At 33.7% G+C, this 16,119-nt stretch overlaps 1 protein-coding gene across 1 annotated transcript in view; it reads left to right on the plus strand.

The window, feature by feature from the left end:
- The first annotated feature begins 14,324 nt into the window (after positions 1–14,324).
- OSTN (osteocrin) overlaps positions 14,325–16,119 on the plus strand; it is a 45,746-nt gene continuing 43,951 nt past the window's right edge. Inside the window, exon 1 of the mRNA XM_025425359.3 lies at positions 14,325–14,479. The gene's annotated coding sequence lies outside the window, so the exon portion shown is untranslated. The remainder of the gene's footprint in view (positions 14,480–16,119) is intronic.

The following is a 16,119-nucleotide window of genomic DNA, read 5'->3' on the forward strand; positions in this document are numbered from 1 at the left end:
GAAAGTGAAAGCTAATTTTTAAAGATAGTCTAAATCAGATGAGGTGATAATAGAATTGTGCTGCTTTTCATCTTTAATTCATTTGTAATGCTCTTGAATTTAAGTACAATATTGTATACTACATACCATACCCAGAATCAATATTTTTAAATCAACTAAAAAAAATATGAGCTAAATGAATCCATTTCGCTTGCATTTATAAATGTATCCATTTGATAAAGCTTTAATTTTAAGACATTAGATCTAGAAAAACATTTCCAACAGACACTTCAGAGTAGTTTGATATGTCAATAGCCTTGCATTCCAAATAACCAATTGGTAGGGAGCATTCTCCCTGGGATCTAGAATTCTTTGGACTGACATAACAGATGCTGGGCTAGATTCTATAACCCTTTATCTGATTTTTCCTTCCTTAATCTACCTAGCCCTATTTCTAAAAAAAAGGGTCTGTTTTTGTTTGTTTGTTTTTAATATACCTGTGGTTAGTATAAGGTCTTCCATACACTTTCTCTGAATTTTCCCAAATACTTTCTTTACCCTAGCAGGGTTCCAGGGAAGAAAAGAAAGAATGAAAAAATAGATGTATAATTCTGGGTAACCAGCTCTAATTAAAAAGTTGAACAGAAATTACTTATATTCAGGAGGCATATAGTATGTAATGAGAATTGTGGGTTCCGAAAGCATAAGGTTTAAACCCCACCTCTATACTTCCTGTCTGGGTGACATCTTATAATCATGTAAGCACTTCTTGCCAAAGTCATTTTTTTTCAAACTTATGGCTAATAAGAATACCTACCTCTTAGAATTACTGTGAAGATTAAACAAGAGGGCTGGTACTGAGGAATCACTGAATAAATGTTGCAATAATTATTGTTATGATTAGACCCCACATTTTGGTAATATGAAGGTAAATGGGCCATTCTTTGTTCCAATTTCCTCTACATTCACTTAAATATCACCTTTCTTCATTCCTATCTTCATAGGGATGCTGATGAATTTATTTACATAAGAAAATCATAAATAATGAATAATTAAGTAGATGCTTTTTCCTTCATGAGACAAGGATCCATAAATCATACTTATTTAATATCATTATGCCAAGGAAGCTATTAATAAAATAATTAAGGGAAACACTTTACTGGGAGTTCTGTTGCTTAATGAATGCAGAATCTTTGAAAAGTGTTTTAAAACTTAACAAATGAAGAACTGCTCCTATCCTTTATAATTTTTAAGTAAGCAATTATTTCAATGCAGTAATATTTGAACTTCAATGTTTCTCATCTTCTGTGATTTTTTAATTCATTCTGTTTCTTTTATACAGTAATTAAATCTTTTTCCAATAATTGAATGTATTTTTATGCTATTTCACACTGGACTTTAAACATTAGTGAAAAATTAACACAAATGGCAGCACCCCACTGCTGCCCAGAGATGGCCCGATGAAACTAGAGAATATTGTGGGACAGAGTGGGAAGAAGATGGCTTTGCTCACACCCACAGTGCTTCTATTTGTCAACTCTGCACAAAGTTAAACCCCAACTTCACTCTCAACTTCATATTACCATACCCACATTTATAATTAGATTCATGGAAAGAATACATTTTAATGAGAGGTATCCAGTTTTGCTTCAGATTGTCAGGTCAGTGAATTCTAGTAACTTGGCAGACAAAAGAGTGAGAGTTTATTTTAGGTAATGAGCAGATCAGTATAAATGCTGAAACAAAGACTCAGTGTGAAGAGGAAGAAACACCATTCTTTTATGTTCTAAGATATATAGAGGGACAAGAGTGTATGATTCCTATTGGAGGAAATACTCCGTGGTGATCATTGTAGGTGAGATAATTCTAAGCCTGGACTTTGATGTATAGGTTGATAGCTGCTCTTTTCTTATATACATCCATGGAAGCTGAAAAAAAGACTTGATTCTTGGATATTAAAAAAAAAAAAGTTACTTCGTGCATTTATGATTTTAAGTGTGGACTTTAAAGGTCCCCTCTGATCTTGGCCTGTGGATGGTAAGATACCTCCTTATTTAAAAAACATGTGTTCACATACTTAATGTTAGGGTGAGATCTGTCAGCCACTCTTCAGGCACCCTGGCAACTAAAATAATATGACAGAAGGTAAATCTCTCAAATCATGTTTAAAATACGCCTCCATAAAACTTTCTTTTCGTACCATTTGTATAGTACCAATCATATTGAAATGTCGTTATTTTCAAAATTAACCTCTTCTCTGCAAGACTTTAAATTACTTTGAGGACGTGAGCTATCTTCTACAAACTCTTTTTCCTGCACTATGACTTTCTTGGGACCTGATGCACAATAGATTCTTGGGAAATATTTATGGAAATGCAATTAAGAATAGAGCAGTCTATGCAGACACATTGTCAAACAAGCAAGAACAAGTGGTGCTGGGGTTACTGCTCCAATAAGTATCTTACTTATAATCTGCAGAGGGAAAAACTATGGAATACTTCTAAATTAAGTCATGCCTGGAAGGCTAACGTCCAGTTTTGCAGAAGGCTGTGGGACATGAAGATTCTGCAGGAAGAAAAAGGCAACTTGCTTGCCTCTGCTGAATATCTGTTCACCTCTAATACACAAAGTCATAAAGACATTGGAAATACTAGTGCGTGTGCTTGTGTATTTAAAAGAGAGAATGAATAGCAAGAGAGAACAAACATGGTATAAGAAAATATTCCCAAAGAAATATAAATTACATGAAAATATAAAAACAAGTACAATGACATTTAGACATTAATATTGACTTGCTAAAAAATTTTAAAGGAAAACATTATCTTTGCTAATTACCAACTAATTTTTGTGACTAAAACCTATTGCTATTCCAGCTAAAATAAATACCTATCCCTGCCTTAGCATACAGAGTACACTTTATCTACCAATAATGATGGCTAAGCATCAGGCCTCTGAACCAAGTGAATCTGTTAACTAACTTCTATATACCTCAGATTTCTAATTTCCAAAATGAACACAACTGAAGAATTTACCTCATAGGATTATTATGATGATTAAATAAACTGCTATATGTAAAACATCTTAGGGAAGGTATGTGGTTCATAGGATGCGCTCAATAGATGTTAAATATACATGCTAACTACATATTTATTACATATTTTATTTTCAATTCCCAATTACTGAGTTATGAATCCCTCAATATGCCTTAATATTTCAGGTTAGGAGTAACCTGAAACTTGAAAGGAAATTCAGAGTTTAAAAGAACTACCAAATCACTGGTAAGTCATTCCCTGCTACTTTCCTCAATCTAACTTCAGAGAAAACTAAGCTTAAACATTGTTTGTCTTTAAGAAAACAATGAATTAAAAAACTTGTGATTCTAGAACGATTTGCCTGTAGTTTGAGTAAATCACTATTTTTAATATTTGGAGCTAATACTCAATATGTCTGGCAATCATACTAGGGTAGGTGTTTTATATTTTAAAAATTTCATGTGTATGATTTTTTTAAAGGTTTTATTTATCAGAGAAAGCAAGAGCATGTGCATGTGTGAACAGGAAGAAGGGCGGAGAGAGAGAGAGAGGGAGAGAGAATCCCAATCACATTCCCCACTGAGTGTGGAGCCTGACGTAGGGCTTGATCTCACGATCTTCAGATCATGACCCGAGCAAAAATCAAGAGTCAGATGTTTAACTGACTGAGCCACCATGGTGCCCCTCACAGGTTTGAATTTTGATCAACATATGGAAGATTACCTAAACAAGCCTTTATCCTATCTATTTGAACATAAGTATGTATCCATTTTCCATTTTTGTTTATAGAATCACAAAGTTTAGAAGGAGAGACGCCTGGATGGCTGAGTGGTTGAGTGTCTGCCTTCAGCTCAGGGTATGATCCTGGAGTACCGGGATCTCGCCCCACACTGGGCTCCCCGAGGCGCCTGCTTCTCCCTCTGCCTATGTCTTTGCCTCTTTCTCTTTGTGTCTCTCATGAATAAATAAATAAAAACTTAAAAAAAAACCCACAAAGTTTGGAAGAACCTTCCTAGTTTCCTAATCTTACCTCCCCCTTGATGTGATAATCCTTTCTTCAGCACATCTTATATTTCCATTTCTTCCCAAATATCTTTTTATGTGGGGGCTAAATGTCCTTTAAGAGGAATAGAAGGTATCAAATAAAAATGTTACTTATAAACAATCCTTTTCTTCCTATTGAAATCAAATTTAACTTCCTGTAATTTATTATCCAAGGTAATTAATATGACTATAGATTTATCTTAAAATGAAATATATCTGTACTTCTAATGGTCCTTAGATTAACTGCTGTCCAGATGCCACCCTATGCTGAGCATCCATTAAGGATACTCTAGTTTGTCTGTTTCTCTCTTAAAGTATGATGCAATCTTACCAACAAAGAATAGGACTATTACCTCCATCCTTTAGATATCATATCCATGTTTAAAAGTTCTGTTAGCATCATCTATATCATAGTGTTTATTTGTACTGGATATGTTTACTTAGGATAAACCTTGCTTTATTAAATGCTTCGACAACTGGAGTATTTTGTTAGTGGCATTTCCTACTTACTTGAGAGGTCCCAGTGTATATTGAACAAAGTCTGTTTATTTTTATATTTCCAAGGATCCTTCCCACTATGTGTGTTCATGGAGACAAGTTTGAGGGATACATAATTTACAGAGACATTACCTCTCCACAGTGATAGAAGTAGATGGCCTAAATAGATGAATAGCAGGAAAGGCAGGGATGCCCAGAGCTGTCAAGTTGACCTCAGTGTCACTGGTGTAGTATAGTGGAAAACAATCTTGAGTAGGGTTTAGAGGAAAGGTTTTGAAGTATTCTTTCATGGACAAATCCCAGCTCTCTCATTTATATCTGCATGACTTTGAACATATTCCAAACCTAGTTTCCCCATGATTTAATTTTAGATAATACTTAACTTGTAAGATAATTTTTAGGATGACATGGAAAGTTAGTACAGTGCAGTTGTTAGAAATTTGAGCATCAGAAAAATTTGACTGAAACCTTGGCTTTCCTACTAACTAGTTTCTTGACTTTGGCTAAGTTTTGATTTCTTCTTCTTTAAAATGAAGATAATCATAATCTCCCCCTTACTGTATTGAAGTGAGAATTTAATGACAATGCTGTCACATGGTAAGTCTTCAATAAACTATGTTGATTGTTATAATGACTGCAAAAACATAATACTATGCCCGTATCAAAGAAGGTAATCAATAAATAGTTAACCTTATTTTTTGGTGTCTACCCCTATAATTTCCGATAACCTTAATTTTAGACAAATAATTCCTGACTCAACATGAGAGAAAACATGTTTGATATGATGTTGGAAAGCTTTCCAGAGTATCAGGTGATTCATTAGGGAAAGAAACCCTTATAAAAATAGTGTAAATGAGTTAAAATAAGAGAGTTGAATTCTTCACAGGGTAATATGGAAACCATCATGGAGTTATTTGCATTTCTATTTTGTCTTCTCCATTCAAATATAGGCTCATTGAGAAGAGGATCAGGATCAGGACTTCCACAGACCCAGCAGAGTTCCTTGCATATTAAGGGGACAGGTAAGTATAATTCTTTAAATGTCAGTTTTTTTCAACTATATAATGGTGTTAATAATAATTGCCTATTATGTAAGAGTATTGTTGTATCCACAAGAGAACAGTTACTACAGTAGTAAAATAAATTATATAAAGACTTGTAAATTTTGAAGTGCTATTGCTGACAGGTCATTAAATCATTCTGTTTAGTTACTGTGTGTGTGTTTGAGAGAGAGAGAGAGAGAGAGAGAGAGAGAGAGAGAGAGGAATAAGGATATATATGTCAATTGGTCTTCTAGTGTGGTTTCTGGTGTCCCGGCATTTCCTTGTCTTTAAAGTGATAAAGTTAGTGATTTGAACTGTCAGAATTTAGTAGACAGACTCCTGTATTTAACGTAACCAGTAGGGGGGATCTTAATAGGGAAAGAGTGAAGGAGCAGAGGTATCAAATGGTAACAGGCTTAGCAAATGGCATGACTATAAAAGCCATTTTTGAAAGACAGCCAACAAGACTAATTGGGGTTCTAGCCCAATAAAATAAAACGAATGTGCCTTGCCTCAAAGGGGGTCTGTAAAACTCTAGTCCGTTGTAGAATGCTCCACCACACCAAGTACATAGGCGCAATGTGAGATAGGCATGGAACACATCTAAAATCTATGCAAACTAGAGTGACACGAGGAGTTCTACAGGGGCCAGAGGTAGCGTTTCAGTCTTCTGACTTGGAAGATCACATGAAATGGAAATGTAGCTTTCTGGAGTTCACTTCAAGATAAATACAAATGGAAATATGTGGAAGCTTGTGAATACAGTTTTAACACTTCTGAATTTTTTTTATTTTTTATTTTTTTAACACTTCTGAATTTAATTAGAAGGATGATTTATACAGATGACAAGTGCAGTAGCAAAGAAAGAACCTAGCTAAAAGACAAGCTTGGCATCTCTCAAATCTGTTTGCATGTCTACAAAATTGGGATGATAATAAAAACAATATTATTAGAAAAAATAAACAGATTATCAAAATATTCTTATATTGCAAAACACACATAAAAATGTAAAGAATAAGACTCATGATTCCACTTAGCATATAGGAAGCCGCATGACAATGTCACTTTCACAAAATCATGCAAAACCATGACTTTTTTCAGTGCATGCATGAGAAAGCTAAGGTCAACAGACTACCAAGGGTAGAAATTTCAAATGGTTACAGCCCCTCTGAGGGGAGAGAGGGGCACACAATAGTTGGACTGTTGGTAGGGCATCTAAGGAAGAGGTCACCATAAAAGTGATTTAAAAAATTAATATTTTAATTTTTTTAACTGAATGTATTGGCTACATGAGAATTTAGATTTCCTGGAAGCTGAAGACATCATGAAATCTCATTAATTTGCTAAACCTATGACATGCTAAAATTAAAAACACACAATATCAGAGACTGAATTCAGCATATGAAACAGTAAATGAATTTGAAATTAAGATCAATAGAAAATATTTTTACTGAAATTCAGAGAAGAAAAAGAGTTTTAAAAATATCAGAACTTCTAGGATATAGGGGACAGGTCAAAGGATCTAATATACATGTAATTGGAATAAGAGAGGAAAAAGAGAATGGGACAAAAGAAATATTTGAAGAGACAATGGCCAACTTTCCCCCTAAATCAATTAAAGAAAACAACCAGCAACTCAGAAAACCTAGGGATAAATATAAATAAAACTATAATTAAATACATCATAGACAAATAGATGATAGCAGACTTTCCAGCAGGCACTATACAATCCAAAAGAAAATAGAACATGAACTTTGAAATACTGAAAGAAGAAAAGTTATCACCTCAAATTTCTATCCTGAGCAATAAAAACATGTAAAAATAAAGATTAATTAAACACTTCTTTGGACAAAATGCCATAAGAAATGTTAAAAGAAGTTCTTCAAGCAAAATGAAAAATAGTACTCCATGGAACTATAAATCTAAACACACACACAGAGAAGCATCAATACAGTAGATGTGATAAATATGAATTTTTAAACATTTAAAAAAATCATTAAAAATAATTAGCTGTACAAAACAAAAAGAGAACTAAATTGTAGGGTTTATAACTAGTAAAATTAAGATGCATGATAGTAATCCCATAAAGGATGAGAGGAATAAAGTAGAAGACTGCTGTTGAAAGATCATTACATTATGTATGAAATGGAAAAATATTTGAGGAAGACTATGGTGGCCTAAGGATGTATATTGTAAACCTGTAGAAACAATATAAAAATAAGCAAGAGATATAACTAATAATCCAATATAAGGCAGAGTAAGAGGAAACAGGGAACAGATAAAACCAAAGAAAATCATTTTAAGATTGGTTTTAAAAATATCAATAATTACATTAAAGGCAGTAGTCAAAACACAGCAATCAAATTTTAGAGATTATCAGAATGTCAGATGGGATAGGTTGACTAGAAGTGGAAGGATATGGAGAAAAGATACACATGCCATCAATAATCAAAAGAAAGCTATGATAAATTGATTAATAACAGACAAAGCAAACTTCCAAACAAAGATTTTTACTAGAGATACAAAGACAAATTACATAATGATACAGGGATATAAAAGGCTTAAGTATGAAATGCAAAAGCTGATAGAACTGAAAACAGAAATAGAGAAATTTTGGACTTGGAGAAATCAGCCTTCCTTCCTCAGTAATTGGGAGAACAAGCAGACAAAAATCTTTCAAGTATAGACTTGAACAGTATCAGCAAACTTACCTGAGCTTTATAAAATATTCCACCCAATAAAAATAGAATATACATTCTCTTTAAAGTACACATGAAACCTCACCAGAGTAGACAACTATATTATTGGTCATAAGACAAATCTTGAAAAATTCATAGGAATTAAAAGAATACAAAGTATGTTTCCTTAATACAAAACAAACTAGCAATCAATAACCAAAAATTATACAGAAATTATCAAATATTTGGCAATTAAATGAATATATGCTAAATGACTAGGACTAGTAGTCAATAATTTTAAGGAAAATTAGAAAATATTCCAAATTAATTAAAATGTGAAAACAGAGCATATCAAAATGTACAGGATATAACTAGAGCAGTGCCTACAGGAAAATACATTGTATTACATGTCTATATTAAAAGAAAATAAGTATCTATATTCAATAATCTAAGTATCCATATTTTTTAAAAGATTTCATTATTATTCATGAAAGACACAGAGGGACAGAGGCAGAGACATAGGCAGAGGGAGAAGCAGGCTCCTCGCAGGGAGTCCAATGTGGAACTTGATCCCAGATCTTGGGATCATTCCCTGAGCTAAAGGCAGATGCTCAACTGCTGAGCTACCCAGGCATCCCGCTAAGTATCCATATTAAGAAAATTGAAAAAGATGAACAAAATTACAAAAATCATGAAACAGAAAGAAAACAACATGAAGTAGCATTCATTAAAATAAAATGACCAGGTGCTGATTCTTTTCAAAGATAAATAAAATTTATAAAACTTTAGGGTGACTAATTTTAAAAAAGACTGAAAAAAATAAAAATGAAAAGACTGAGGAAAAAGAATGCCAGAATTAGTAATCAAATAAGGATATCATCCAGATTGTACAAATATCAAAAGGAAAAAAGAGAGTAGTATAAATAACTTTAATAATTTAATGAGATGAACATTTTTGAAAAGTGAAAGCTATGAGACTGCACTCAAAATTAGCTAGAATGATTAGTTCTATACCTTTTATTAATGAATTTGAAATTTTAGTTAAACACCTTCCCTCAAAGCCATCTACCCGCACAGATAACCTCTCCTGGTGAATTTTATCAAACATTTCAGGAGGAGATGATGTAAACTTGACACAAACTCTTCCAGCAAATAGATGAGGGTTGTTATTGACTAAATACGTCCCTGCAAAATTCATGGATTGAAATCCTAACTGCCAGTATGATGTTATTTGAAGGTGAAGTCCTTAGTAGGTGATTAGGTCATGAAAGTGGAGCTCTCATGAACAGGATATTGCCCTTATCAAAGAGCTTCCAGAGAGCTCTCTCACTCTCCCTGTCATGTAAGGACACGGTAAGAAGACCACAATTTTTTTTTTTAAGAAGACCACAATTTATGAATCAGTAATAAGGTACACACCAGACACCAAATCTGTAGATGCTTTGATCTTGGATCTCCCAGAACATGGGAACTCAGTGTTTGTTGATTAAGCCACTTAGTCTATAGTATTTGTGTTATATTGTGAATGGACTAAGGCAAGCATGTAGTTCTTCCTAAACATTTATGAGACCTCTTACCAAAACTTGAAAAATATGTTTCAAGGAGATAAAAGATCTATATCCCTCATTAATCAAGATCTTTGAAAAGTAGTATCACTTCAAATCCAGCAGTATGGAAAAGGATAATATGTCATGATCAAGTGGAATTTATGCCAGGAAGGCAAGGTTATAATTCACTAGGGAGTAAGAGATTGAAGGTGGGTAAAACTGGTAAAGGGCGTCAAGAGATACAAACCTCCAGCTTCAAAATGAATAAGTTATGGGGATGTAACATACAGTATGGATACTATAGTTAATAGTAATGTACTGTATATTTGGAAATTGCCAAGAAAGTAACACTTGAAAATTCTCATAATGAGAAAAGAAATATGATCTTGTATGGAGATCAATGATAGCTAGACTTATTGTGGTGATTATTTCATAGCTTGCACAAATAGCAAACCATTACATTGCACACTTGAAACTAATATATGTCAATTATACCTCAATATAAAATGAAACAGGAATAAATTTAACAAAATACATGCAAGACCTATGCTTTTTTTTAAAGATTTTATTTATTTATTCATGGGAGACAGAGAGAGAGAGAGAGAGGCAGAGACACAGGCAGAGGGAGAAGCAGGCTCCCTGTAGGGAACCTGATGCGAGACTAAATCCCAGGACCTTGGGATCACAACCTGAGCCGAAGGCAGATGCTCAACCACTGAGCCCCTCAGGTGCCCCTATATGGTTTTTTAAATTAAAAAACTGTCAAGAAGAATCAAAGATCTTCATAAAAGGGAAATACAGTATGCTTACAGATCAGAAGATTTAATACTATTAAGAAGTCACATTTTCCCAAATTGATCTAAAATCCAATGAAATCCTAACAAAATCTCAGTAAGTTCTTTGGTATACATTGACAAACTGATACTAAAATTTTTGTGGCAATGTAAAAGACCTAAAATAGCCAAAAAAAAAAAAAATTGAAAAACTTCTAGAAGGAAACATAGGAGAAAATTTTTTGCAAGCTTGAGTAAGGGAATGATTTTGGGGGGCACAAAAAAGCATGATTAATTAAAAAAAAAGACCAGATTTAATCAAATTAAAAATACCTACTCTGTGAAGGAAAATGTTATGACAAGGAAAAGACAAGCCACCTAGTGAAAAAAAAAAAAAAAGCAAAACACAAATCTTATAAAATTCTGGTGTTCAGATATATCAAGAACTCTCATAACTGAATATTAAGCAAAAGATTTAAACAGTTCATCAAAAATATATGAATGAGAAATAAGTACATAAAAAGATTCTCAGCATCATTAGTTATTAAGAAAATATAAATTAAAATAAAAGATACCAGAATACATTTATTCAAATGGCTAATTTTTTTAAAACTGGCAATGCATGTCAAATGGTACCAAGAATACTGAGCAACCGGGACTCTCATATATATCTGGTAAGAATGCAAAATGGTAGATCCATTTGGGAAATCAGTGTAGCTATTTCCTATTAAGTGAAAACTTGACCAGGTGATTTTAGGAAACCTGTATCTATGTATTTGTCCAGGTGAAACAAAAACATAAATCTCAACTCAAGGCCTCCTATATTAATGTTTATGATGACTTTATTCATAATCATCCCAAACTGGAAACTACCCAAATTTTCACCAACTCCTGAATGAATAAGTAAATTGTGGTATATCCATCCAATAGAACACTCTCATTAAAAAGAAACAAAGTGCTGATACATTTAGTAGCATGGATAAATCACAGGAGCTTTACTCTAAGTGAGAGAAGCCAGACACCAATGACTATATACTGTATAATTTCCTACAGCCTTCTGGAAAAGGCAAAATTATAGGGATAGAAATCAAATCGGTGGTTACCAGGACCTGGGGGTTGGGTAGGGTTTGACTGTGAAGAAGCATGAGGGAAATTTGGTGGGATATGGACAAAGTCTATATCTTGATTTTAGTGGAGGTTACATACGGTTTATGTTTGTCAAAACTCCTAAAACTGTACATTTTAAAAAGTCAGATTTTGTGTGTATAAATTGCATCTCAATTAACTTGACTTAAAAAAATGTTAGGAAGTAACAGATTTTAATTCAGGTAAACCACAGCATTTGCAGTCACGTTGGTCTTTACAAAGGATCTTATTTGTATGTCTTTTTAACACAGTTGTGAGGTTAGATAAGGTGTTGGGTCTTTTAGCTACACCATCCAATCCCTTTTCCAGTCGGGTGTGACTGAAAGTAAACGTAATAGTAGATTATGGGGAGAAAGCAGAATGAAATCCCGGTGTGTATTTCACACACACAATTCCCTCCCCTGTGGGCTGCTCTGGACTGGCCATGTCCCTTGATGAAAGGTCACATTTCTTCTGACAGGCAACTTTGTCTACCCATATTCCTCTGTCTCTCCTTAAATTTTAACCCTTCAAGATTAGGGATAATTGGCTACTATTGGGTTCAGGGACCAGAGAGGTCCCTCTACACCCTGCCCACATTAAATTCTCCACAACTTATTCAATTTCAACGTGCCATCTCTTTACTGTCACAATCCTGATTGATACATAGAACAAGGTTTAACTCCTAATTCCATCACTTTGAAGCTGTGAGCACTTGGCCCATGCATTTATCATATTTGAACTTTAGTTTTTTCATCTGTTAAACATGAATAATAATACCTCTTCAGCAAGGTTGTCATGCAGGTTAAATAATGATATACTAGCTGAAGAGTTTTCATTAATAGTTTCTCCCTTTTTCATCTTAGTCTCTCCCTTCTATCACTGGATGTATATTCTCTTTCAACTTCTTCACGTGCTCCTGTTTCTGCTCTTTCAAGGTAACAGAATTTCCCTAAAATGTATTAATGCATAAGCAATTTATACAGGGGGTATATAATGTGCAGAACCCTGCATAAATGGCTTAAATGTACCATGGTTATGTTCCTGGAATAAGCTTGCTATTTCGACTGCTGCAGAACAGTTAAGTCAAACTTTTGAATTAGGTCAACAAAATCCACAAATAGGGTGGAATCTTTGGACTGTCTAAGCAGGGACAGATCTGGAATAAATCAGCCGCAGATATCACTTGTCAGCATGCTGAGGGAGGCATTTCAAATAAGAGTAGAAGGTACGTCAAAAATATTGGCTTCTGGTAGCATTATGATGTATCCATTAAATCTATACTGAGAGTTTTCCATCATGTGGATTCAAGCTAACATAATCATTTTATGGCAGTAATGTCTAAACAAGGGTCCACAATTAGGCTGTATTTTTATCTTGACTTGTGAACTATCACTGCCAACTACTCAAATTTCAAGCTTTTGAGAGGTATGTTATCCTGGAAACCCTTCATTAAAAAATGAAACATTTTACTGTCCCACCAATTCAATGTGCTCTGGCCCGTCCCTATCTAGATCCAAATTAACCATGTAATTGTTTCTACCCTAATGACTAGTATTTTTAATGACTTTTAGAGAAAAACCAAAGAGAACAAATTTATTTCTATTTTCACAAAACATCATCTGGCTTGGATTCTTTTTCTAGCTTTTTAAATAGTGAGACAGGATGACGTTGTGGGAAAGGAACTGGATATGGAATTAAGATACGTATTTGAAATCTGGTTCTGCTACTACTTCCCAGCTGTGTGGCCTCAGAGTCATTTGATTTATCTAGACTCAGTTTCCTTTATCCATTAAATGGGCATCTGGTGGTGAATCAAATGAGCTCATAATGATCTAACAGCATAATACGTATTTTAGAACTTAGTAACTTATATTTATTTATTTATTTATTTATTTATTTTACAATCTGTGTGAATAAGGTTGCAAATGTGATTACTAGGAAATGAAATGAAGAAACCTTTCAGACAGAGGCAGGAATGTTTTGGTGAAATGAAAATTAAAATACTGGAGGACGGAGAAAGATATGAATGATTACAATGCCTGCATTTATAGCCCACATGTCACAGTTCGGTATTTATAGGTTTGTTAGTGACAACCTTCCCAGTATAGCAATGTTAATTATGAAGTAGCTGTCAGTCTCCCTGACACAGCGCTATGCACCTGACTAAGGCTGAAACTGCTCACCATTTCCATAGATGATCATTTCATTTAAGAGTCCAAAATATACACCAATAAATCAGTTTGAGTTTCTGGGTATAATCTCCCTAAATCTTACTTTGAAATAGCCTGGTGAGCCTCTTTTTTTTTTTTTAAACAAATCCTAGTGCATTTTTGTTTCCCAAATATGATTTGTAATTATCCGAGCTAGACATAAAACCTCAGGGAGAAGTGATGGGTCTCACGCTGAACACAGTATTAAATATATACTTAAATTTTCCAGAGCCCAAGCTCCTGTTGCTACTTAAATACCATGATCAAAGCAATAGATAAATATGGAGAAGAGTAAGAGGGAAAGAGAAAAGCTGAGAGAAAGAGAATAAGAAAGAGAGAGAGTGGGGGGGAGACTGAAGAGAGGCTTGGGAAAATGTTCAGTGGAAAATCTAGAAATGATGTAAGAGAAAGCAAAGACAGGGATTGGAGTAAGGGGTGTCTAACTGAGACTATAAAAACTCAGAGAGAAAACTCACCATCAGGGCTGAGTTTGGGAGAAACTGCACAGACAGGACTCTAAAGTTAGAATCTCCTGATTTTTCACAAGGTAAGTTAAATATAAAAACTATGAGAAAAACTTAAGGGTTTACTTTTCTTTTAAACTACTTTTTAAATTTTCACATACTGTTAAAATGTTTCGATTATATCTTGATTTTGAATGTTTTTTGGTAATATTTCCCTCTCTAAAATGAGTAGAAAAATCTAAGAAGATATTTTTGTAACACAAAATTAAGGTGGAGCTAATTGTTCAGATATTTCTTATTTATTATATTGTTTGTTGCTTTTATTTCCCACTTCAAAATAAAGAGAAAGACAATGCAAGATGATGATTCTCTATATATGTTAACAGTATTAATTTTGCTTTCATCAAAGATGTCCAATGTTAGAAAATGTTTAAGTGTATAAAAGTGCTCAACTTTTAAAAGCCTCGGTAGAAAAGAAAGGTTTTCTCTTATCTTGATTTCTATCAAAGTTAAAGCTTAAGAGATATCCCTAAATTAATCAAATTCTAAATTCAATATTCTATATTCTTTAAACCTAAAGTATCCTCTGGTTTTCTTCTTATAAAACTCAAATGTGCCACTGTGATATTAACAGTTTAGACTTAAGTCATACCAATTCTTTTGTATTTGAAGTGCTCTTGCTATTAAATGATTACATTGAGAGTTAATCTGAAACATATATTTGAGTTATGTTTAAGAACAAATTTAAAACTTTATTTCAGGTTTCCATCTGTAGGAATAGTGTACACTCAATAAATTCAGTTTTACCAATGCAAAATATTGCTCCTTCAAAATACAATGATAGATTCCACAGGTTTAGGATGGTGATAATTATTTGTTTTTAAATTATCTTTCTAGAAATTAAATAATGTTAATAATAATAATACATTATGAAGATTTTAATGCCCACATAAGTTTTTAAATTGATAGGTCTCCCCAAAAACATCAGGCATGGCATGTATCTCCTCCATACTTTGGTACTAGTTTTCAGTATTCTTACAGAATTTTTCTAAGGAAACTCTCCCATGGATGTGAATTCAAGTCTCCTCTTTGTAAGCAAACTACATGCACTGTGGTGTCATTCAATAAGTCATTTAGAGTAGGCTTTTTTTTTTCTCCCCCTTATTTCTTGGAGTTTTGAACTGATTCCAGTATAATGAATATGGGCAGTAGAGAAGCAGATATGTTTAGTAGACTAGATTTGGGCTCTTCGGGACTATAATTTTAACTTCTTGTTAAAATACTTTCAATGATTTGAACCTTTGATTAATAAAATTAGATTAATGGAACTTGTCCCAAAGGAACAGAGCTCAAGTAAGCAGTCCCAAAATATTGCCCCAACTCTGTCACTGTGTAGTTTATAGCTTCAGGCAAGTCTGAGGCACAGACTAGGGTTCAATAATATCCTGTTATTATGGAAAGAAACAAAAAAACAGGAAATGCCATGATACAGAGTGGGAAAATGGCCAAAGGAAGCTCCTACATCAGCTAGTTTTCCTATATTAGAGAATGAAGACTCAGTTTCACAGTACTTTGGAGCTAATCTTTACACATGGCCTAATTTAATCTTATTGCCCATATTTCATCTACTAAGATCTCTATCTACTGGACACTTTTGCTTAGAGACTATGGTGCCCTCAGAGGAACATGAGCTTGGGGGTCAGAAAACCAGACTTCTAATCCC

The sequence above is a fragment of the Canis lupus genome, chromosome 34 (assembly GCF_003254725.2).
Source record: "Canis lupus dingo isolate Sandy chromosome 34, ASM325472v2, whole genome shotgun sequence".
In the NCBI taxonomy this organism is placed as follows: Eukaryota; Metazoa; Chordata; class Mammalia; order Carnivora; family Canidae; genus Canis; species Canis lupus.